Below are 23,798 nucleotides of genomic sequence, written 5' to 3' on the forward strand. Positions count from 1 at the left end.
GTGGCCCAGTAAGGAGACACCAGCCATAAGTTCAGGATGTTAAAGTTACATGAATGCTTAAATAATCCTGAGTGAAAAGTGAAACAAGTCAATGTACTTAACCAATGATAGGACACATAATATATATTGTACAACCTCACGTATACTATCCTGTGTGCCCAATGAAGAATTGTTCACGGGCTAAGTAATGTTTTCAAATTTTAACTGTAGTTAACTCTGTTAACAGATTTAAAATATTGATTTCTCTTAGGAAGAAACATTGCTAGAAAAATGTTGAATAATTCAAATGTTTTGAGACATGTTAATCTAGAAATGTTATTTAAATCTCACAGTATGCAGTCTTGTTACTTTACTTGAGATGTAAGGTTTTAGCCATTAAATTCACTATTTTTAATAAAAAAAACACTTTTTTGAAAGGACTAGTTAGCCAATTCCCAAGCACTTGAGGTTCACATTTTTATATAGTTTATCCGAAAAAAGGTTCTTTGTACATGTTGGGAAAAAGTAATTGTTCACTGCAATCATTCAATCTGTTCCATGATCCATGAAGAAATCTTATTGGGAAAGTATTGTAATATTGGTGATGTTGAACAAAATAGTTCCTTGCGTGTTTGGAGTCAAAAGTCAGATCTGGCCTTTTGAATAGTGCATGAGGAAACAGGAGACAGCAGGCTGCTGACACATGCATTAACCACTTCTGGTTTGAAGGCTTGTACCCGAAAGATCATCTAAAGCCATGACCTCCTTGTGATTATTACCTTCATTCCTGCAAGCCTTGCATACTCCTTTCACCCAGTCACGCCCATCTTCCTCGCCGTACTGTAACCCTCCCTTCCACCTGAAAAGGCTTAGATGCATTAATTCTGATGATGGATGATCTAAAATTCAACGTTCAATATGTTTTTGCCCTTGCTCTCCAAATCTTTGTTTGAAACATTTCCGGTGTTATTCCAGAAACAGCCACAGGAGGGCGAACGCGGCCGCTTCAGTGAGCGTCTGAAGTTGACAATAAGCATAAATATGCACACAAACAAATGTCTTAACAACTTGTAACTCGGTACACTTATAGATGACACATAGGCCTATAACTGAGGTGACGGACAGATTGATGTGATTTACGGTGTAGACGTTACAGGCGTGCAAAGCTTTATTTTTGCCATATCTCGGGAAGGGAAGGTCTTAAAGAGACGCGGTTTGGACCAGCGTGTTCAGCGTGGCTGAATTATGTTTCCAAGTCTCTACAACATACCGTTCTCGCGATAATTCGATTTGGAATTTGCCCATAGATATAAATGGAGTTTGGGACATTTCCGGTTTCATTCCAGAAACGGCCGCTATGGCTCCGCTACAGTGAGCATCAGAAGTTTACAATCAGCATAAGTATACACACAAGCAAATGTCTCATCAACTTGTAACTTGGTACACTTATAGATGACACATAGGGGGGCGTCTGGTTCTCTGGGCTTGGCCTCAGAATCTGGACCTGAATCGAGGCTCAGAGCTGGCCCCACATGTGGTCCTGCCACAGCTTGACCCAACGCAGACTTCACATCCGGATGAACGGTCCTCAGGAAGCTCTCATTCAGCTCCAGCCAGTCGTCCAACCCTAATCACACACACACACACATACACACACAGTGAACAGGAAGACAGGCCGAGGGTCAGCACGTCTGAAGCCGAGCAGTAGAGCCTCCACGAGAAGCAGATCGAGCTACTCCGCTGAGCCTGGATCTGCTTGTACAAACACGCTAGCTTATGTAACGCAGTGGTGGGCGGTCAGGGCCTGCAAGGCCTTCTCTGCTTGCCTAACATAACCAGAAATCAAGAATACATGATCATATTTATGATAAAATCAATTTAATTTTATGTATATATATATATATTCTTCACATTCATGTCATATTATATTCCAGTGATGTATTTTTAGGTGAGAGTTTTTATCCAATCAGAATTCAGCTAGCTTGTGTTGCCAGGCGGATTTCATAGTACCAGTGGCAAATACTATCCGTCCGAGACCTTCAGAATCAGCAGCTGCTTGCCGTCTGTGTTGTGTGAGTGAACGGGCTCGTAGAGTTGAGTTGATAGACAGTTGCAATAGCCAATCAGATCACGAGTTGGTGAAACAAGTCCTTCCTGCTTGTCTCACGTGACAAGTCAATAACGCGTCCTGTGATCGGCTCTTAGAGTTGATAGACAGTTGCGATAGCCAATCAGATCACGAGTTGGTGAAAGTAAGGCCTTCCTGCCTGTGATTGGATACTCCGTGTGAGAGGGCAGCGCTATGCATATTGCGTCATCAATTAATGCACACCGGTACGGCGCGACCGACCGAAAATAAAACCACAACTATTCTTGCGTTTTAACCCACAATGGGTGAAGGAGGGGAAAGTGTGGATTTGGTTGTGGATATTCTTGAAAGGCCATTTTCAAGACGGACTTTTACAGAGAAGCTAGCTCTCGTGAGCCGACGTTGTCCAAGCTAGCTAGCTAGCTAACCTGTCCCAGGTGGGGAAAGCATTTGTACGCCACTTCCAGGCTTCAAACTTTTGGCTTACAGCTTCCGAGAGTCGCAGCAAATTGTTCTGCTGGGAATGCCTTTTGTTTGCAAGGGATCGATTTAATGTTTGGAGCAACACTGGATTTAGGAACTTTAAGAAAGGAGAATGGATTTTGTTTTCAAATAACTGTTTTGGGGGACAGCTGTTTTGGTGAGTACCAACATTTTATTTATTTAACATGATGACGAAATAAAATCACAGATATACTGTAAATACAATGTGTGTACCGTAATTCCCGGTGTACAAGCCGCTACTTTTTTCCAATATTTTGAACCTTGCGGTTTATGCAACGACACGGCAAATTTACGTATATTTTCCCACTTTTGTTACGAGCCGTGTTTCGTTAAAGCCTATTTATTTTCGTTACAAAATTAACGCCCGCCCGGAGGGAAAGCCCCGCCGTAGCTGGGGAGATCCGCGAGAAGGGCCCGGCGCGCATCCAGAGTCGACGCCGCCGGACCGCCGTACCCGGTCCCCGCCGCCTGTCCGCCATCCGCTACGCGGCGTCGGACGCGCCGCCCCGCGGGGAAGGAACCCGCCCCTCAACCTCCCGGGCGTCCCCACCCCTGCCGCACCACGCTCCCGCAGACGGAGGATGAGGGGCAAGGGGGACGGGGACACCCCGCCAGGCGGGCGCGCGCGCCGCGCAGCCTCCGACGGGCGGAGAGCGGAGGGCGACGGGGCGACTGCTCCCCCAGCCGCGGCTCGAGCCCAGCCCCGCTTCGCACCCCAGCCCGACCGACCCAGCCCTTAGAGCCAATCCTTATCCCGAAGTTACGGATCTGATTTGCCGACTTCCCTTGATCTAACATGCCAGACGCTGTTCACCTTGGAGACCTGCTGCGGATATCGTTACGAGCCGTGTTCCGTTAAATATCATTTGTCTCAATGCACTTGCGGCTTACGAATATGTGCGGCTTATTTTAGTACAAAATATATTTTTTTTTTAATTCAGTGGGTGCGGCTTTTTCACAGGTGCGCATAATAGTTCAGCAATTACGGTAAATAATGTGGCGCGCCGGTGCAGCTGTGTGATTGTAGTGGAAGTACACAACGAGACAAATGTGGCCGTTTTGTTGCGGTCTTTCTTATATTAAACAGCAAGTTTGCAATTTAAAGCTTGCCTATATTCATGGTGGACTTTAAAACGTTTTGGACAAATAATGTTAAATTCCCTTTTATTTATAACTCTGATAGTACCACGTATAGTGATAAGTTTTAATTGCTGATGCAGTTTATTGATGATTTTTAAATGCTCTGTAAAAAATATCCTGTGTTGTACACAATTGAGGTGATGCAACACCCTGTAGTGCGTAAGTGTGTGTTTGTACATTATTTCTAAAGCCGTGGTGTCATAAATGATGGTATTATGAGGGGTATTTATTCAAGTCGGACTAAGTAGGACTTCACTGAAGGCCTAGGTGTAAAATGCACCGCCCGCCACTGATGTAACGTGTATGGATTGCAGGCTGGTGGCGGTGATGCAGGACAGTAGTCTGACAGCGTCTACTCGTTGCATTTATTCTGGTCAGAACAACAGAAAAACATAAATGTAAATCTGCACAGCTGCATGTCCAAATCTCCAACATGACACGCAATTCTCTGTACAAAGAGGCAAAATACAAATTGTCTTCATGTGATCGTATAGTATAAAACGAATATCAAGGCGCCACAAACCACACAAATATGTACAGGATTTATTTTGTTCAAAATTCCAAGAGGCTCAATTCTGACACTTAGCATAGATACAAAGAACAGCGTAAACAAGCCTTTTCATATTTAATCATCAAACACAGCTCATCCACTAGTGAAATCTAGTAAACACACAAGCACAGACATGCATTTATCACTGTGTGTGTGTGTGTTACCTGATGCTAGGTGAGCAGAGCAGTCCAAATAATAAGAGCAGAAGACCCAGCAGCATCAGGAGGACGCTGTGCTGGATCCGGGACAGCTTCCTCCGTTTCTGTAGTTAAACACAGCAGACAAACAAAGAGGCAGCTTGCTGCGCCGAATGCAAACCACACAACGCCCCCCCGTCTAAAGCAACAAGTCCGGCTCAGGCAGTGGCTCGGTGGCTCGGTGGCTCGGGCCCTGGGCGGGGAAGCGGCTCGAGTCCCAGCTCTGCTGACTGGAGAGGGGCCAGTCTGCATCCAGAGCACTGCCGAGGCGCCCTTGAACAAGGCGCTATACGCGCACGCGAATGGTTCAAGATGACGATAACATTGTGCTTTTGGTGAATCCTGAACGATGCCGGCGCTGATCCGAGAAACACGCAGGACTTCCGATCCATTTAAAAAATAAAACGTGTTGATCGTTTGATGAAATCATTTATTCAACTCTATGTAGTAGCTCAAAAGGCATGTAGTAAAAACACACTGGTTGGTTTTGCGTTTAATAAACAGTGTTATTAGGTAGCAGCATTATTGACGATAAAGGCACCCTCTACACATACAATGGTTCGTTCCAGGCGCCGTGGTGCATCTTGGGAGATTGTGTGGTGACGTCACACAGCCCCCCGCCCCCCTGTGCTCCTCATAGCGAGGAGAGTCATTCGTGTCCAGACTTCAGACAGAGCAGTCGCTTAAGGAGGACGTGCTGAGGTACGTTACACGATCCGGTAGATTCTACCTCTGTTAAAAGCGCCGGTAATTCTCGGTTTTATTCTGTTCTGTTCTATTCTATTCTATTCTAACATCTGCTGAAGCCACCGGACGATTGGGTTGAAGCATTTGAGGAGATAAATCTGGATTCAGCGGTACCGAGTCGAGATGATGTCATTCAGTTGGTGTCGGTTACTGTCCGGTACTCTCATTTCAGCTACTTGTTAGCTATGCTAATGCTATTTTAGACAGAGTTCTGTGTATATTTGCCATAAACGGAGATCACGTTTGTATATTTCATGAGTTAGATTCACGAACTTTGAGTGAACTCGGTGAGTCGAGCGGTCCAACGGTTCCACGTTCGCCGGTGGGACACCGTGTTTATTACTCCACGTTCACACGACGCACTGTGGAAGCAGCTTTACGCACGGACGCACTTCGGGAAAGTTGTGGAAAAAAGGAACTTTTATTCTTGTTTATTCAACCTATTTATTGCGTACAAAAGCAACCCAACCGGTGGATCCCAACGACACCCGTTGCTCGCTGATCCGATATTCCCACAATGCATTGTGGGTACCGGGGCATTGTGGGTAATGCGGTTCCTATCACCGTACTCTCCGGGTTGCCAGCTTGGGAGGTTGTGCGGTGACGTCACATATCCCCCCCGCCCCCCTGTGGTCCATCATACTGTTGGAACATGGAAATAACTTTCCTACCTTACAAAAATACGCAAAGCAAATCAACAATAGCTTCAATTTTTGAGCTTCTGATCCTGATGTAATAAATTCAACCTTTCTAGAATTCTACAGGATCAAAACGTTGTCGCCTTTCTTCTTTTCTTTTGCAGTTTGAAAGAAGTTTGAAAGAATCTAAGAGACATGGAGCGGTCAACCACCGGGCGACCAACACACCCACGACCGACACACTCACGCACACACACACCGACACTCAACAGCACACACCCTGACACTAAACAACACACATACAAACGCGTAGCCCTCGTCAAGACCATTCCGAAAAATGTATTTTGTGTAGAAATCGCATACTCAGAAAAAAAGTTATATTGTTATATTGTTGACGAGCGCAGCTCGTCAACCCTCGGCATCCAACTTTGCCATGCTGTTGAGGATGACCAACACACCCACGCCCACACACACGACACTCAACAGCACCCACACACACCCCGACACTAAACAACACACACAAACACGAGTTGACGAGCGCAGCTAGTCAACTCGTGTTTGTGTGTGTCTGTGTGCCCCCACAGACGCGTAGCCCTCGTCAAGACCATTCCGAAAAATGTATTTTGTGTAGAAATCGCATACTCAGAAAAAAAGTTATATTGTTATATTGTTGACGAGCGCAGCTCGTCAACCCTCGGCATCCAACTTTGCCATGCTGTTGAGGACGAGCAACACACCCACGCCCACACACACGACACTCAACAGCACCCACACACACCCCGACACTAAACAACACACACAAACACGAGTTGACGAGCGCAGCTAGTCAACTCGTGTTTGTGTGTGTCTGTGTGCCCCCACAGACGCGTAGCCCTCGTCGAGACCATTCCGAAAATGTATTTTGTGTAGAAATCGCATACTCAGAAATAAAGTTATATTGTTTTTGCAAAAATTCTTTATTCTTCTTCTTTCTTTTTAGGCCCGAGCGCCTATCCTAGGCGTAAGGGGCTATTGCTTTTGCAACGCAGAAGACGACAAGTGTCAACCCTCGGCATCCAACATTGCCATGAGGACGACCAACACACTCACGCACACACACACCGACACTCAACAGCACACACACCCCGACACTAAACAACACACACGCGCACACACACAGAGATCCTCAAACATGATTTATTTTTTTACACTGAAATTGCATTGTCTGTTCCTTTCCAGGGTGGCTGTGGGGTCCTAAATCATAAAAAAGTTATGTTTATGATTCCAAATTTAAGCCCTTTAAAGCATTAAATTAAAACATCTGTGAAATTTCTTCTTCTTTTGGTTTAAATGACAAATTGTGACCGAACATGGCCTGCACTAGTCCTTGGGAATGCTAATAGTATATTCAATAGCCCATAGTGACTTAATTTATTCATATATCTGGACTGTTTGATCATTCAAAAAACATTTATTAATTGTTTGCATCATAGATATGAGCTATTCTGTTTCAGACCTATAACAATACTATAATCATTTATCCAACAATTTTTGAAAGGCTGATTGTATTCCAAATTGATTCATAGACATTGCTTTTACATCATTCTAAAAAGCAAAATATTGCCTAAAACCTCATTTTAAAACTCTGTTTTTGTTTTGCAGGCCACTGATGCTAGGGAGGGCTTCTGCAAAGGGGTAAAAGTCAGCCTGATCCTGGTCAAAGATGGACCTGATACCCTTGATGTAGCGGTCCCGGTCATCCTTGAGGAAGCGGTCATGCTGACTGATCTGGACTTTCCAAGAGGAGTTGCAATGCTTGTGGGTCTCCTGTACTGCTTGAACATTGACTATCCAAAAGGACTGAAGCACACATTTGAGCTCATTCAAAAGGTGTTCATGAACATTGGAGGTGGGCAGTGCTCCTCTGTCGTGCATGGGGTGAGGAACAAACTCCTGCGCCAGAAAATGTAAGACTGTTCTCATTTAACACCTGGCTTGTGTTGTCATTTGAATGTCAAAGCAGGATGTTGTTTTGTTTCTTTGTGCTCTATAATATATAATTTTGCACAATGTCACACTTTTGTTAGTTTAGTGTAAGAGTTTGTTTGTTTTTGAGACGATTACCCAATCAGAATGGAGAATAAAAGGCACTTAAGTTCGGGTAATGGATTTTTGAAAGGCCGTTTCAGTAATACTGTATCTGAGTTAGTGCCTATTCAGTGCCGCCCTGTTTGTTTGGCAGAACTACAGCCTGTTCTTTAAAAAAAAAGTAATAAACAGTTATTGCAATTTGAACTTATGTCTGCTTCATCTGCATTTGACTATTTTAGAGCACTTAAAGATATGTGAGTTAACTTGAATTAAATTAATGAAAATGACAGATTTATTAATATAAACACTAAATTAATAATTTTACTTGCTTAATAAATAAGGTTAAACCGCAAAAAAAGATTTTAAACTGGTCTATAGAGTTTTATCAATGAATGTAAGTAAATTGGGTTAATTGCTACCGAATATTGTCTCCATCAATAGACATTGAGTTAATTATTAAAGGGGGTTAAGATGACACAAATCAAAGAGTTTACTCAATTAATATATGTTAATTAGGTTAATTGCTGCATTGAGGTAAACAAGATATTGTAATTTAAGACAAATGTCTTGTGCAGTTAAATCAAATTATAAATATGAATTCTTTCAAATGAGAAAAGAGTTTAAGTTGATTTAAATTCTTACATTAACCTAACAACTGCTTTTGAGTTGACTCAATTAAGAAATTCTAATCAGGTATACTGCACGCCTGCAATTGATTGAATGTAAAATTTCTTGGCAGCCCTTGGAATTGTTTTTTTGAGTTGAAACAAGAGTTTTTTTGTTACAGTGTGGGGGCCCGACCCCGCAGGGGTCATGTGTGATGAAGCCTGGCGCAGGCCCGTCCAGTACGGGAAGGGCCCTTCGCAAAGGGCCAGCTCCACCAAACTCTGGAATCTGGTTCAGGGCCATTAGGCGGGGGGGCTCCCTGAAAGTTTGAACCCGGTCGGAGCTACGGGGGCCGAGTTTAGCGGGTCCTGTGGGATGAAAAAGTTGAAAGAGCAAAGCCCCGCCACGGGCAAACGACAAGGCCGAGAGGGGTCAATCCACCTCAGCAAAACAGCACATCAAGCAGCAAGAGGAGACGAATCCGATGGTGGTGGTCCCGTGTCTCTACGACGAGGGACGGATTCGCGAAGTGCCAAAAACCGGAAGGGAGCATATTGTGGCGTTATTAAACGTGACCTTTGACCTCGGGGGCACAAAATTGGACTTTAGATGTGTTATACTGTCTGTGTACATTCAAATATTGCTTATTGACAGACGTCTTACGGTTTTGCCGTCTGACTTATATGAAAGCACATTTTAGACATGTGGATTTATATGTGTAAGGGGCTGGACACGTGGATTTTTACCTGGAAGGGAATTTCATGGATAAAGGATGTCTCAAGTCTCATTCCAAGACACCGTTACCCATAATGTCGCAGGGTTCGCGCACAATATCAGAATCAGAATACTTTAATAATATGAAGTGTAAATACTGTTTATTATTATTATTCTTTTTGTCTCCACGTCACCGCCTTCTCTCTTGATGTCTCCCCCTCAGAGCGTCCCTGCGGACGTCCTCCCGGGCCATCATGGAACTCGGTCTGTATTCCGGTGCATCTTCTGTGCTAGCCCTGTCCCCTGGCAGTTCCATCCTCAGCAACCTCCAAACCATCAAAGTCTTTTCCCTCTGACCTAGTCTGCAAAACGTTTAACCATCACTGTCCCTCTTTTTGCCCGCAGTTAAACATTTCAATGTAAAGATCATAGACAAATGCAGTACAAGTATTTGCAAGAACAACTTTTATTAAGCACACACACACAGCAGCAAACTGAAACATGTTGTCAATCTGGAAGCTTGGTCAAGTGATGAACATTGCTTATTTCCGGAACCTTGTTTTCCTCCATGCAGCCTCTGTGAAAAAAAGTAATAGTTAATTACTTCAGGATGGATTTTGTTGTTGTGCGCATCCAAGATTTTCGCTGCCCGAAGACCGCATCAGCGCACGCGTGCGGTTTTGAGGAAACGTTGTTTCCAATGCAATTCTTTACTCATTAATGAAGGCACTTCACTTACCATTGCTGAGACATGGTGACCTCATCGATTTCATCAGTGTCATCCTCCCCTTCCCCAGTGTCATCTGCCGACACACAAGGCGTGGGTCCACAAATTGTTTTGCACAGCTGTTTGAAGGAAAAGACATTTTACAGTTTTACTCATTAAGCGCTGATGCCTTCCAGCATCTTTAAATTTCGGCAGTATCACACCTGTCTTTCCAGGGCAGGAATGACAGTCTTTACTCTTTTTTCTTTTGGCCCCCTGAGAAGTAGTCTCCCAGTCTGACCCTCATCAGAGCTATCAGTGTCATCACAGCTATCAGTGTCATCACAGCCATCAGCGTCAGATGCTGTCCGCAACTAATTTTAGGTAAGGTAAGATTTAGTTTACTGATTTTGAATGTAAAGCTTCCTCGCTCACCGTCTGTTTTAAGGGGCAATCAAGTAAGTGTATCAAGCTCCTTTTAGGGTCACATAATAAAGTCTTTGCTCTTAGCACTGCAGCCGCTCATGTCTCACCTGCTTGTCTGACAGCAGCGTCTTGCTGCCAGACTGCTCCTCCGGCCCTTGACCCTCCGGTGTTGCCAGCTGAGGCGCTGCCTTCGCATCAGGTGATGCTGCGAGGGGAGCCTCCGCCTCCGCTGCCGGCTGTGGCGCGGCCTCTGCCGGTCCTGCGTTCTGAGGCCCGGACACAATAAATTTATAAGAATTTATAAGAATAATCCAAAGCTTCAAAAAAAGAGCAGAGCTTTATGAGATTTTTAATATTTGCGGCAAATGTGCTGTTTGTTTGTTTTTTTACTTTATTAATAAAAAGCACTGAAACATTTACATACGGCCCATTGCTGGTATGAATTTTATATTGCCTCGTGGGCAAAATATAATTACACGGCACGCCAGATTAGCCCATGGCCCAGGCAAACACTTAATATTTTCTGAATGCTATTTTAATACAGTTATACAGTTAAACTATAAGTTCTCTTTCATGGCGCATCATAAACGCATCTTGCCTACACATGGGCCGCCATTAGCTGCGTAAAAACGCACGTGTCTCTCGTCTTTAGTTGCAGAAATCGGTCATCGGTCTATCTCAGAATAGTAGAACGTTAACTAAGGGTCCTTACCTGAAGATAACCGTTTTTTTTTGTTCATGTTTAACTTCAATGAAGATTCTGCCGATGCTGATGCTGATCCGTTGTCTTCTCTTTTCGCTCTTCTCTCCACGACTGGACTGCGCGGAAATCCCCACCCACCTTTAAAACAGATAATCACCGGGCTGATTGGCTGAAAAGATAGGATAATCTATCTTTTGGATAGATAAAGTATCTTGAATCTTGAATCTTGAATTATTTTAAAAAATCAGAACATTCTTGCAATTGACACACTCAGAATCATACTTTAATAATATGAAGTGTAAATACTGTTTATTGTTATTATTATTATTTTTTGTCTCCACATCACCGCCTTCTCTCTTGACGTCTCCCCCTCGGAACGTCCCTGCCGACGTCCTCCTGGGTCATCATGGAACTCCGGCAGGATTTCGGTGCGTCTTCGGTGGAAGCCCTGTTCCCTGGCAGTTCCATCGTCAGCATCCTCCTACCTACGCGGCACCCGAGCTATCCTCTGCACATGTCCAAACCATCAAAGTCTTTTCCCTCTGACCTAGTCTGCAAAACGTTTAACCATCACTGTTCCTCTTTAAGCCGCAGTTAAACATTTCAATGTAAAGATCATAGACAAATGCAGTACAAGTATTTGCAAGAACAACTTTTATTAAGCACACACACACACACACACATAACAGCATACTAAAATACACTAATCCTCATTGCTGGAGGAGATGTCCCAATTGGGTCTTCTCTCCAAACGTTTCCGTTTCTTGGCGGAGCCTGGGTATGTACACAGCGACTTAGCCTGTTATTTTAAAAATATGAATTAGAGCCACATGAAAAGACACCTGTGAATTTTAAACCAACTTTTCAGGTTTTCTTTTGACGATGTACAGAAACGTTTAGCTTTTTTTCAATGCAATTCTCTACTCATTGATGTCGCAACTTCACTCACCTTATGCCGAGACATGGCGCCCTCAGTCTCATCCTCCGATGATAGGGCTTTCTTCAGGTCAATGCCGCACTCCTCCCCTTCTTCCGGTTCCTCGTCCGTCTCGGAACACGTCGGCCTCCACATTGATTTGCTTATCTGAATCAAGGTGAAGACATTTGACAGTTTGAATCATTAAGCTCTGATGGTTTTCAGCATCTTTAAACTTAGGCCGGATCATACCAGTCTTTTCAGTCCAGGACGGGAAAAAGACTTTTTTCTTTTCAGGGTTTCCACTTTAACCATGGCGCCGTCCTCCCCATCCTTGTCTTGAACGGTGAACCATTGATCCGCCGAACCATCATCAGATGACGTCAGACTCTATTTTTAGGTAAGGTAAGTTTTAGTTTAGTGATTTTGAATTTAAAGTTTGAATAATGTGTGTAAGCACCGAATATAATTATTTCTCTCACCATCAGGAAAGAATCCAGATCTGGAAGAGTCACATCCTGTTTGTGAAGCATGTCAAAGGCATGTTTACAGCTCAGTCATATGCAGAAGTATCAATAATATTCCAAACTCACCATTTGTGAAGGTTCCTGATGTGGTCGGACAGGTTCTACTTCTTCATCCTCCTCCTCCTCCTCGCTCACAATCTGTTTTAGGAAGCAATGAAGTGTATCAAGCTCCTTTTAGGGTCACATAATTGAGTTTGTGTCCTTAGCACTGCCGCTACTCATGTCTCACCCGCTGCTCCATCGGAGGCGTCCTGCTGCCAGACTCCAGCTCCTCCTGGCCGATGCTGAGTCGTCCTCCTCTTCCTCCTCAGAACCTCTTAAAGCCCCGTCTTTTTTGGTGGTCCCGCATGTTTTTTTGGCGGGTGCCATTCATCATCCGTACAATCGTCAGATGATGATATCAGAAACTAGGTTTAGGTAAGGTAAGTTTTAGTTTAGTGATTTTGAATTTAAAGCTTGAATAAATGTGTGTAAGCGCCGAATAGAATTATTTGCCTCACCACCAGTAAAGTATCCACTCTCGGTGAAGTCACATCCTGTTTGTAAAACATGTCAAAGGAATGTTTACAGCTCGGTCATATGCGGAAGCATTAAAAATAGTCAAAACTCACCGTTGGTTGGCCCGAAGGTTCCTGTCGTGGCCGAAGCTGGTAGGTCCTTGCTGGCCTGACGGGTTCTTCTTCATCATCCACCTCCTCCTCCTCCTCGCTCACAATCTGTTTTAGGAAGCAATCAAGTGTATCAAGCTCCTTTTAGGGTCACATAATTGAGTTTGTGTCCTTAGCACTGCCGCTACTCATGTCTCACCTGCTGCTCTATCATCTTGCTGCCAGACTGCCTGTCCAGCTCCTCCTGGCCTGATGCTGAGTCCTCCTCCTCCTCAGGTACTAGAGCCTCAGAACGCCTTAAAGCCCTATGCCTTTTTCTGGTCCCCGCATAAGCGCTTATAGCAAACATGGCTAATTTTCGGCATTTGAAAGCCTCCTCCGCCGGGTCCTCCGCTGTGAAATGAAATGGGTAAAACAAATAAATACACACGAGTTGCAAGAGACCACAAGATTTACAGGTTCGGCATCGATTGATAAAAGCGTTTCGCCGTGTGCTCATCGTGGCACATGAAAGTGGCGACTTTTTTATAGGTCTTTCCACCGAGCTGGCGCTTGGCCTGCAGGAATAAGAGTGACATAGAAACACACACGTCATTAACTTTTCACTGCACCATGTTGCTTTCCAAAAACCCATTTCGTAGGTACAAGTACGAGACACAAAAGAACATGAAAAATTGTCTCACATAAGTTGCCATCGAGGATCGAAGCATGTTGAACGTCGGGGCAGTCCCCAGACCCATGCTCTCCCAGGCGGCCTGGAAATATTCGGCAATCTTGTAGAGGGCCCCGCCGGTGGTGTTGTGGAAAAAGTTTTCTGCCGCAGCTCCTCCCGCGGCGGAACCACGTATATTCCACCTGGTCAAGTGGTATGGACGCCTCCCCAAAATAGCGCTGGTTCTTGTGCTGTTGGATCTAATAATTCAGGAGAGACGACGTCACACTCTGAGCAAGTCATCGAACAATTATGAATGCCGCTTTCATTACTTATTTTTTTTATTAAAGAAAATGTTTGCACTTACACGGATGACTCGCTCATTCTGCTTCGTCCTTTGCGCTTCGCTGACCTCCTTCTTGGTCATATTGATCATGACGCCCTTTCTGTGGCCGGTCGTAGTGACTAAATAGCCCCCCAGCAGTCCAAAAAAAGTTTTTAATCCCACCCTGCTGTGCGGATTTTTCTCCAGGTCAGCTGCACAAACAGAGAGAGAAAGAACACGTTGTAGGTGCATGCGCCTATCAAGTAAGGACTCGGCCCTACAATGTAAGGACCTGCGGAACGGGATCTTAACCTAAAGTTTGAGCTTGTAAACATGGAACAAACATCCTTTTTTTTAAATAGGATCAATATTCTCAGTAGTGATCATACCCAGTGTGGCATTGATGAGCTTTGGCACCTTATCAATGAACGCTGCGTGCTTTCTGACGCTGACCAGATTATCTGAAATATCAAATCGCATTTACTACATGGATCTTTCCTGCATTTAACCATGTGATGTTAATGTTTGTATGTCCAGTGTCGCATGTTAAACCTACCAGATTTAGCTCGCCTCACGCTTTGCTGGTGGCCGACCACTTCGCGGTTGATGTCCCGAACACGCGCTTTGATTTCGACCAGCAGGGCGTTCAATGCTTTGGCGCCCAAGCGCACGCACGACGGCGACATGTCTTTGATGTACTTAATGAATGCTATCACATCCATTAAGTACATTGTGTTGGCAGTATTCTGTTACTTTGAATAATTGTATAATAAAGACACATGATTATGTAAGATTGGTCTTTAATTATTTTACCAAGGCCTTGGGGCTTCAGTCATACAAGCAGAACACCGGTTGTCCGACTGAAGCCAAGGGCAGTGAGCACATCTCGCTTATATAGGCGCACATTCTTTGGTTCTTGGAACAGCAGGCAGGTGTTTATACAAGGGAAATTCTAAGTAACAGTGTGGGAGGAAGTCATAATTTCTAAGTGTCAAACACGGAGACGCAGTCCAGAACTGTTTATCACGAAAACTCTGCCGCACACGAAAGAGATTCCCTTCTGTTCCCACATACCTACATGGAAAGGTTGATTACTAGCCTGAAAGTCAGGGTTATTCCAGATTGGAGAGAACATGCAGGGTTCCAATTATCAATTATATAATTGTCATTATGCTTAGTAATTATTCTATTGCCAATACAATTTCCCCCTTTGATCACATCAAAAAGTGATCACTAAAAATGAAGAAGATAAGACAGAGAACCAAAAGCAGTGAGATATCATACACCATACAAAATAGTTGCAGTCTCTGCGAACCATAGACAATTCAAACATGTAGGCAAAACTCATCATTCTCGAATGGCAGAACAACGGCACCAGGAGTTATGCATGAAATGATGATTATAATGTCCTGTATCTTCGTAGTGCTGTCCCTCTCCGGCCCAGCGAAGTTGGTGAGAGCGATGAGCAGGGGCAGGAGGTCGAAAAGCAGCGGCATCAGGAAGGATGGTGTGCACAGGGGTCGGTGGAGTGATGCGTTTTTATTCACCAATCACTCTTTTCTTCCATCAGGAGCGTGTGTTGAGGGGTTGGTGGAGTGATGCGTTTTTATTCACCAATCACTCTTTATTTCTGGCACAGCTTCTTCGGTCAGGAGTGTGTGTTGACGGGTCACTTTTCAGCCGTGTGGGTCGTCAGCTGAACTTAGAAGGGATCCCGCCACTGTTGGTGTGTCCAGGACTTTCGTCGGGTGTTCTTTACCCGCACGAAGTCTCTGGATCCGATGTTCAGGCAGGAGCATCTGCTGCTGCTGCTGGCAAGACGACACGTCCTCTCTCTTTGGTCTCAGTCAGTACCTGCGTCAGATTCATGCAGTATTGGGTCAGTGCATCATCACACAGTGTGCTTGGCCATAGGAACCAGTCCAGTGGTTGGAGGTCGTCCAAACCACACCTCAATTGGCGACGACGGATTATGCTGTGGTTTAGTTCTCATCTGTAATTGCATCAGTACCAAAGGTAAACATTTAATCCAGGATAATTCCAACATAACTTCGTTCAGTGTGGCGTTGTTTTGTTCTACAGCGCCACCAGAGTGCGCCTGGTAACTGCAGTGTGTTTTCAGGTCCAACTTGAGTCTGTCACTGAGTTCTGAAAGCATTTTGTTAGTCATTGTTGAACCATTGTCAGAGAGAATCATCTTCTCCATCGCTGAAGCACTTCGTGTTTCTTTGTGCTTCAACCAAATTCGAAAGCAACACATCCTCCCCTTTGACACATGGTCAAACCCATGGGTCAATGTAGCATAGGGCAAAAACAGGTTCCGAGGGAGGCACGGCATCTCATCAGGGCCGAGCCAAACTACATTAACAAGGGAGGCCCTCGCAGGCGACGCCCGGTGTGGAAAGAGGATTTAGGGATGAGGGAGACAGGCTGACAGTTCCTTATCAGGCCGACGTCATGTTTATGGACAGCCCAGAGTGAGGGGGGAACTCGAGAGAGGAGGGGAGACACACTCCGAGGATCCACAGCAGGGCAGAGGAGCACAGGAGAAGGAGAAACAGCTGTGGAGAGCATGTCCTCAGAGAAGAGACAGACAGACAAAGGGAACCCGAACGTTCGGCAGGAGGCGGAGAAACGGGCACCACTGGCATTAGGGGCCGACCAGTCAGCAGCCGCCACAGCAGTGTCCACAAAGAGGCCCAAGTCCTTCCAGCAAAGGCTCCCATGTCTTGACACCGAGATGTGAGGAAAAGAAAAGGCGACACCAAAAAAATTGTAGCTGAACAGGATTGAGATTCACCACAACCGCGGTGAACATAGAATTAAAGAACACATCAGTCACAGGAAGCATGTCAGAAATGACAGCAACATTAAAAAAAAATTTCAAAGTCTAGGTCCGGACCATGAGTCACGTGTGTGGTGCAATGTAGGGCAGAGGCGGACATGACACAATGAGACGTGCCAATAAAGGGCATGACAGAGTTCAACCAGATCCGATCATCAGGTTCATTCAAAGACCAGTTGTATACAAACGAAGAACGTGCAACCATCAGAGAGACATCAGTCAACAAACAGGAAGGGTCAGAAAGGTCAGGAGGCACAGCATCAGAGCCGTGGTCAGGACAGTCGGGGCGCATGCGCGTCATGGCGAAGCCATTAGAATCACAAAAAGTTGTTTTAAAGAAGGCGTCATGAGATCATGACCAAACAAAAATCATCAGAACATAAAGAATAAGTAAAAACTCTGTGATACTCTAAGTCTAAAACATTTATCACAGCTTAGATAGAGGTTTGTGTGTCACAGCATCAGAATCATCTAAACATAAAACATGAATCCCATTCATCAATAACTGAACAATAGGATGCTGTTCACAAGCTTTGTGTTTTAACGTGTATTGCTGCTGTTTGAGCTCATATCTCTTTGTATCATTAAGTTTAAACATCAGTTGAGCTGTGTGTGTGTTTGTGTTTGCATCTCACGTGAACCGGAGGGCGATCCGTCAGTCAGTCAATCCGAGCCAGCCACAGAGAAGGAGGGACCCCCGCCCCCCCCACGACACCGCTGTTGATCACCCCGTATCTTCCGTCGGTCCCTCAGTGGTTCCGGTCACTCCCTCATCCAGCGTCCCCTCTGTTCACCATTGAAGCATACGCCTGGGTCTTTGCTCCTCCAACGGATCAGAGCATGTTCTCTTCCTCGTTCCTGACGATGTCTCCCACGGGACGTCCTCTCACGGGAGGCACGCTGCCTTGAGAAATCGAGCGTTGCATGCTCTTTGGAGGAAAGTCTTTTTTCTTCATCTCTTTCTTCTTCTTCTTCTTGTTTGACGTGGTGCATTCAATCGGTCAGTCTGTTGTTAGCCCCACCTATCATGCTCGAGTGAGCAGTGTGGGCTGGTGGGGGGGGGCATTGGACCCTCAGTGGAGTGCACCCTGAGGTGGACGGGGACCTCTGGTCTGATGGTGATGGTGATTGATGTCTTCTGGCCGTGGGCGGTGGGAGGAGGCACCCAACCCCCAGTGGCTGGAACAGAGTGACCCGCGGGGGCCAAACTCCAGCACAGTGGAGCAGTTTGTGGAGCAAAGGAAAACAATTAGTTCCTGCATATTGACTTAATATTTCTGAATCAACTTTCTGCTTCCCATTTTTAGACATTTATCACGTTTATCACATAATATTATACCATATTACATCAACCGACTCGAACCTCTGAGCCTAGCATGCTATCATCTTTTGTAACATAGATCTGAGACATGGTAAAGCGCAGGAAGCAAACAGTAAGAGAATAACAATCACAGGAGTAATGGCTTCCAACAGAATACACATTCTTTTTTTTTATTAATTATTAGTATTAGTATTATTATTATTATTATTATTATGATTAAAGGCACATAGATATTTGTGCCACTATCTCTCCTCTTGAGGCGTGGCACCAGAATCGACAAGGAAGGGAACAGCGACGTCATTAACAAGAAAAGTAATTAATTGAGGGCAAAGTTTGATAAGCTGCATGTCTTAAAAAGGGTTATGAACATCACCAGTAGCATTCGCAGGTGCCTGTGGTTTAACCGGCAATGCTAATGTGTGTGTGTGTGTGTGCATCTCACTGTCCGAGGGCTGTTCGACGGTCAGTCAGTCGGAGCCAGCAGCGAAGGAGCCCGGGCCACCCCCACGTCCACCACGGCCTAAACCATCACCTCGGAACCATTGGCGACCATTCCGCCTTTCATTCCACCGTTGTTGGGGGCAGTCAGCAGCCCAGTGTCCAAGTTTCCACAGAGGAAGCAGACATCAGAGCCATGGGCCGGAGGGGGAAAAGGGGTGAAGTCCCTCTTTCTGTTATCACTGAAAGGAGGGCCCCTCCGGGGTCCGCGTCCCCTTGAAGGAGGCATGTTGGTCTGGAGCATGGTGGTCAGTGTAGCGTTAGACGACTGCAGGACATCCAGTGTGGTCAAAGCAGATGCAGCTCCCCCCTGTCTTTTTTCTTCTTTTTTTTCTTCAGTTTCTTGTGCTTCAGCATGTTTGGCGTGACGCACACACGCAAGGAGTCAGTCTATTATTAGCCCATCTCCCGATGAGACTGGTGTGAACGTAGGCTTGAAGGGGGGGGGGGGGGGTCGCAGACCAGGTGGAGGATGCAGACGGGGCGGTGGAGCAGCCGTGGACGGAGGTGCTGTCGGCCTTTGGTGGCGCGGAGGTGGGGCCCAGTCCTCCATCGGTGCCGGTCCAGAGGGACCCGCGAGTGCCAAACTCAGATAGAGATGAGAAGAGAGGAGAGGAAGAAAGGGATTGTTATTAGAACAAGGTGGGGGAACGGAGACTGCAGGTTTAAAATCGAGATTGATTTGATTAGGGGTTACCTCGGTTATACTGGCTACCTGATCATTCACTTTAATTTCTGCTTTCCATGTTTCCTTTGGTTTCCCTTTTTCAGTACGGAGGCGGCTCTCTGTCTCCCACATCTTAAGGCATTTATTACGTTCCTCCCATGCAGCTAATTCAGCAGTCTTTACTGAATTCCTCTGGAGTAGTACAGTTTTCTCCAGGTCAACCTTACTTCTTAAAACGGCCAGCTGGCAACTACTCAGGCTCCCAGTGTTCGGGAAGCCATACCGAGATACAAAATGTGGGAAACAGTTAGCACTTTCCTTACCGTATTTCCTTTGCATGTCGACATTATTGGTGATGTCCAGACCACCTGATCATCAGAATCCTTCATTTGTCTGCCGCCTGAAGATCCCGTCTCCGGCGGTTGCCTCGGCCAGATATTCAGTACCTAATCAGAATACCTCGGGCGAGCTGTGCCTCTAACATCCAGCTACCACTTTGTGTGCGTAGCGATCTTGCTAACGTTTCCCCTTTCTCACTCAGAGGCCCCGGGGGACTTATCACTTGGAGTCCTGAAACACCGGCGTCTCGTCTGGACATCAATACCCTAGCAATTATTATGAGGAAAAATGGAAAGCAGTTAACAAGTGTAAACATTAAATTTTTCTTACCAGTAAATCGTTGGAGGCTTCCTTTTTCTTTTATTTAGACCCGTGGTGACGACCAGAAGTCAGCGTGAACAGTCCTCTCCCCGTAACACTGATCGGACTCAGAGGCAGATCTGCTACAGATCTGGCGGCCTTCACTGTTCACCCAGACTCCGGCGACCAGCCAGGGAATCCCACTTCTGACACCAAGTTGTGTTGGCAGTTTTCTGTTACTTTGAATAATTGTATAATAAAGACACATGATTATGTAAGATTGGTCTTTAATTATTTTACCAAGGCCTTGGGGCTTCAGTCATACAAGCAGAGCACCGGTTGTCCGACTGAAGCCAAGGGCAGTGAGCACATCTCGCTTATATAGGCACACATTCTTTGGTTCTTGGAACAGCAGGCAGGTGTTTATACAAGGGAAATTCTAAGTAACAATGTGGGAGGAAGTCATAATTTCTAAGTGTCAGACACGGAGACTAAGTGTCAAACACGGAGACGCAGTCCAGAACTGTTTATCACGAAAACTCCGCCGCACACGAAGGCCTTTCGGTGAAGCGTGAATGGGAACCTCTGCAGACAGTTATTGTCCGACTAACCGTCCCTGTAGATCAGTTACTTAACATTGTTTAATCTCCACTTAATGATTACTTGATTGCTTTTGCAATTATCAATTATATAATTGTCATTATGCTTAGCAATTATTCTATTGCCAATACAACATCCTCTGGGTTGTGGGCTTAAATTGCCTTTTCTGGAGATCTAGAATAAAGCTTGAAAGAGAACAGAAACAAATAGTCATGCCGTCTACCCGACCGTAACATTGACGCTTCTCTTACAGTGCGACACTTACTGACGGACTCTGGAGTGGTCGGCCAGGAACAGCAGATTGATGTTGGGTGTTATAGTGTCCCCCATGAAAATCAGAAAAGCAATCACGTGATTTGCCGTCTGTCTTGCATTTTCTGCACCTTTCTTGGAGGGATTCACGCCCGCTGTGTGCTCCCTGAATTCCTCCACCAAAGTCACTGAAGAGGAAAGAATGTTTAGCACAGTCTTCATTCCTAAACGTTTGACATTGGACCACCAATTAATAACACATGTCTATCCTTCAAGTTCAATTCTAATACTGCGATTACAACATGAGGGTTTTGTCACCGTAGCCAGAAGCTTTGCTGGGGGAGACAGCCCGTCGTCTGCGCTGGTATTTCTTTATCTGGGGGAGGAAATAACCCAAAAATGCATATATAAAACTGACAACATTTAAGATGTACACCAGAGCAAGAACGCAATACTCACAGATGTTTGAATTTTGGTTGAGTGGAATTGCTCCTCATTCCTACTCCTCTCCTGCTCCAGGAGGGACTTTGTTACCTGCAGCTCGGCAGCCAGTAAGGCACACTTGTCGCACCCAGGTGCAGACGTCCTTTCTAAGGACCGCCTTGTCCCTTGCCCAGCCTGTGGGAGGCCTCTGCGTGGGCCACAGGGAGCCCGGCTGGTCGAGGGCGTTTCGGCCTGGTCCGCTGACCTTTCCCTCTCCAAGCGAGCCCGGCTGGTCGAGGGCGTTTCGGCCTGGTCCGCTGACCTTTTCCTCTCCAAGCGAGCCCGGCTGGTCGAGGGCGTTTCGGCCTGGTCCGCTGACCTTTTCCTCTCCAAGCGAGCCCGGCTGGTCGAGGGCGTTTCGGCCTGATCCGCTGACCTTTTCCTCTCCAAGCGAGCCCGGCTGGTCGAGGGCGTTTCGGCCTGATCCGCTGACCTTTTCCTCTCCAAGCGAGCCCGGCTGGTCGAGGGCGTTTCGGCCTGATCCGCTGACCTTTTCCTCTCCAAGCGAGCCCGGCTGGTCGAGGGAGGGCTTCGCGCGTCTGGTGTGCGTAGTACAGCTGGTGTGCCCTCCATCAACTTCCTCACACCTTGCTGAATTGTGCCTTCATCCACCCGGTCAATGTCAATGTGAGACACCATTGGTGGATTCGGCTTTGACGCACGTAGGAGGGCCAGCTCCCGAGTCGTAACCGCGTCCTTGGCAGATTTCACGCGGCACGCAATTTCAGACTTCTGCAAAAGTGAAAGATTGCTCATTGATTTAGTCATTTCATTCTGCCTGACAAACTTTGAAATCGTGCACCCCATTTGGCATCATGCTCGAATGTCTAGACACGACTCAACACAGAGAGACCAAGTTCTAATCCTTACCTCCATGTTGTGGACCCGTTTCAAGTGGTTGTCCAGCCTTTTTATTCTTTTGGCGCCACAATCCTTTTCGGGACAGTCCAGGCTTGCTTTGAAACTGTAAATTTAGAAGTACTTTATTCAGTGGAAGGAAATGCATGCAAGAATTGTGTAAATGCAATAAAACACATTTGTAAAAATCGATTGTAGGCTTATACATCACAGGGTAATACTTACTGACGATGGGCAAGCTGGCTCAAAAGAAGCAGCTCGATGTCATTTCTGACTCTCTCCGTTCCTCTCAGGTGCTGCATAACATCAGCATAAGAAATGTGACAAATGGGACACTCATGTTCCCCCTTCACATATCTCTGTGGGAGAGTATTTACAGCGGAGCCCTTCTTCCCCGCCGTTTCCAGCTCCGACTCCACCTCCACCTCCTCGACCGAGTCGGAGCTCTCCTGCCCCGCCTCGTCCCAGTCCTCTGACTCTGAGTCAGAGCCCGCCTCTGATTCGGAGCTCTCCTCCTCTGATTCGGAGCGCGCCTGCTCCACCTCCTCCTCTGAGCCCTCCTCCTCCGAGTCGGAGCCCTTCAGCTCCACCTCCACATGGACCAAATAAATGAATGCTCTCCCAAGTCCAGTAGTAGATAATTGTAAAACAGTAGCGTGTATTACAGTACAAGTACAGTCACACGGTAGCATGTATTACAGTACAAGTACAGTCACGCAGTAGCGTGTATTACAGTACAAGTACAGTCACACAGTAGCGTGTATTACAGTACAAGTACAGTCACACAGTAGCGCGTATTACAGTACAAGTACAGTCACACAGTAGCGTGTATTACAGTACAAGTACAGTCACACAGTAGCTTGTATTACAGTACAAGTGCAGTCAAACAGTAGCATGTATTACCGTACAAGTACAGTCTAACAGTAGCGTGTATTACTTTTTTTCTTAAAGTGCAGTTTAGTAACGCTGACGTCATAAAACAGTAATTAACAGTAATGAACTTACCTGAAGCAAATTGGGTTCTTGAGTCTCTTCCATCTTTGAAGAAATTATGCAAAAATATCGTGAGATATAAAGATTTGACTTTATTCGCTGTAGTGCGCTTCTCTCCACTCCAACACTCCGTCCGCGACACTCCACTCCTCAAAATGGAATCCTGTCGCTTAATTAACAAGGTAAAGTTGAGGGCTGCTCTGATTGGTTGAAGAATTGCGCGCATCCCCCTGATAGGAGGGATGCGTGTCAGGGGGATGCTTAGTCACGTGTTTATCTTATTACTTATGGGCTTAATTAGGCGCCACTATATCACGCGTAATAGTCGTGTAGTGCGCTATAGCTGGCCTTACTCGTTCAACTTGGACATCGTAAAAGGTAAGTTTTACTTGCAGGGCATTGACCATTCTTTCTGTCTTAACAATACACACTATTAGGCTTTGTTGGAGTTCGTTTTTTTAAAAAACTTTTCCGGGCTTAATTATGCGCCACTACACCTATAACGCGAGTAATGACCGCTTAGGTTGCTTGCTGGCCTATATTGC

Source organism: Brachionichthys hirsutus, chromosome 3 (genome assembly GCF_040956055.1).
Source record: "Brachionichthys hirsutus isolate HB-005 chromosome 3, CSIRO-AGI_Bhir_v1, whole genome shotgun sequence".
Lineage (NCBI taxonomy): Eukaryota > Metazoa > Chordata > Actinopteri > Lophiiformes > Brachionichthyidae > Brachionichthys > Brachionichthys hirsutus.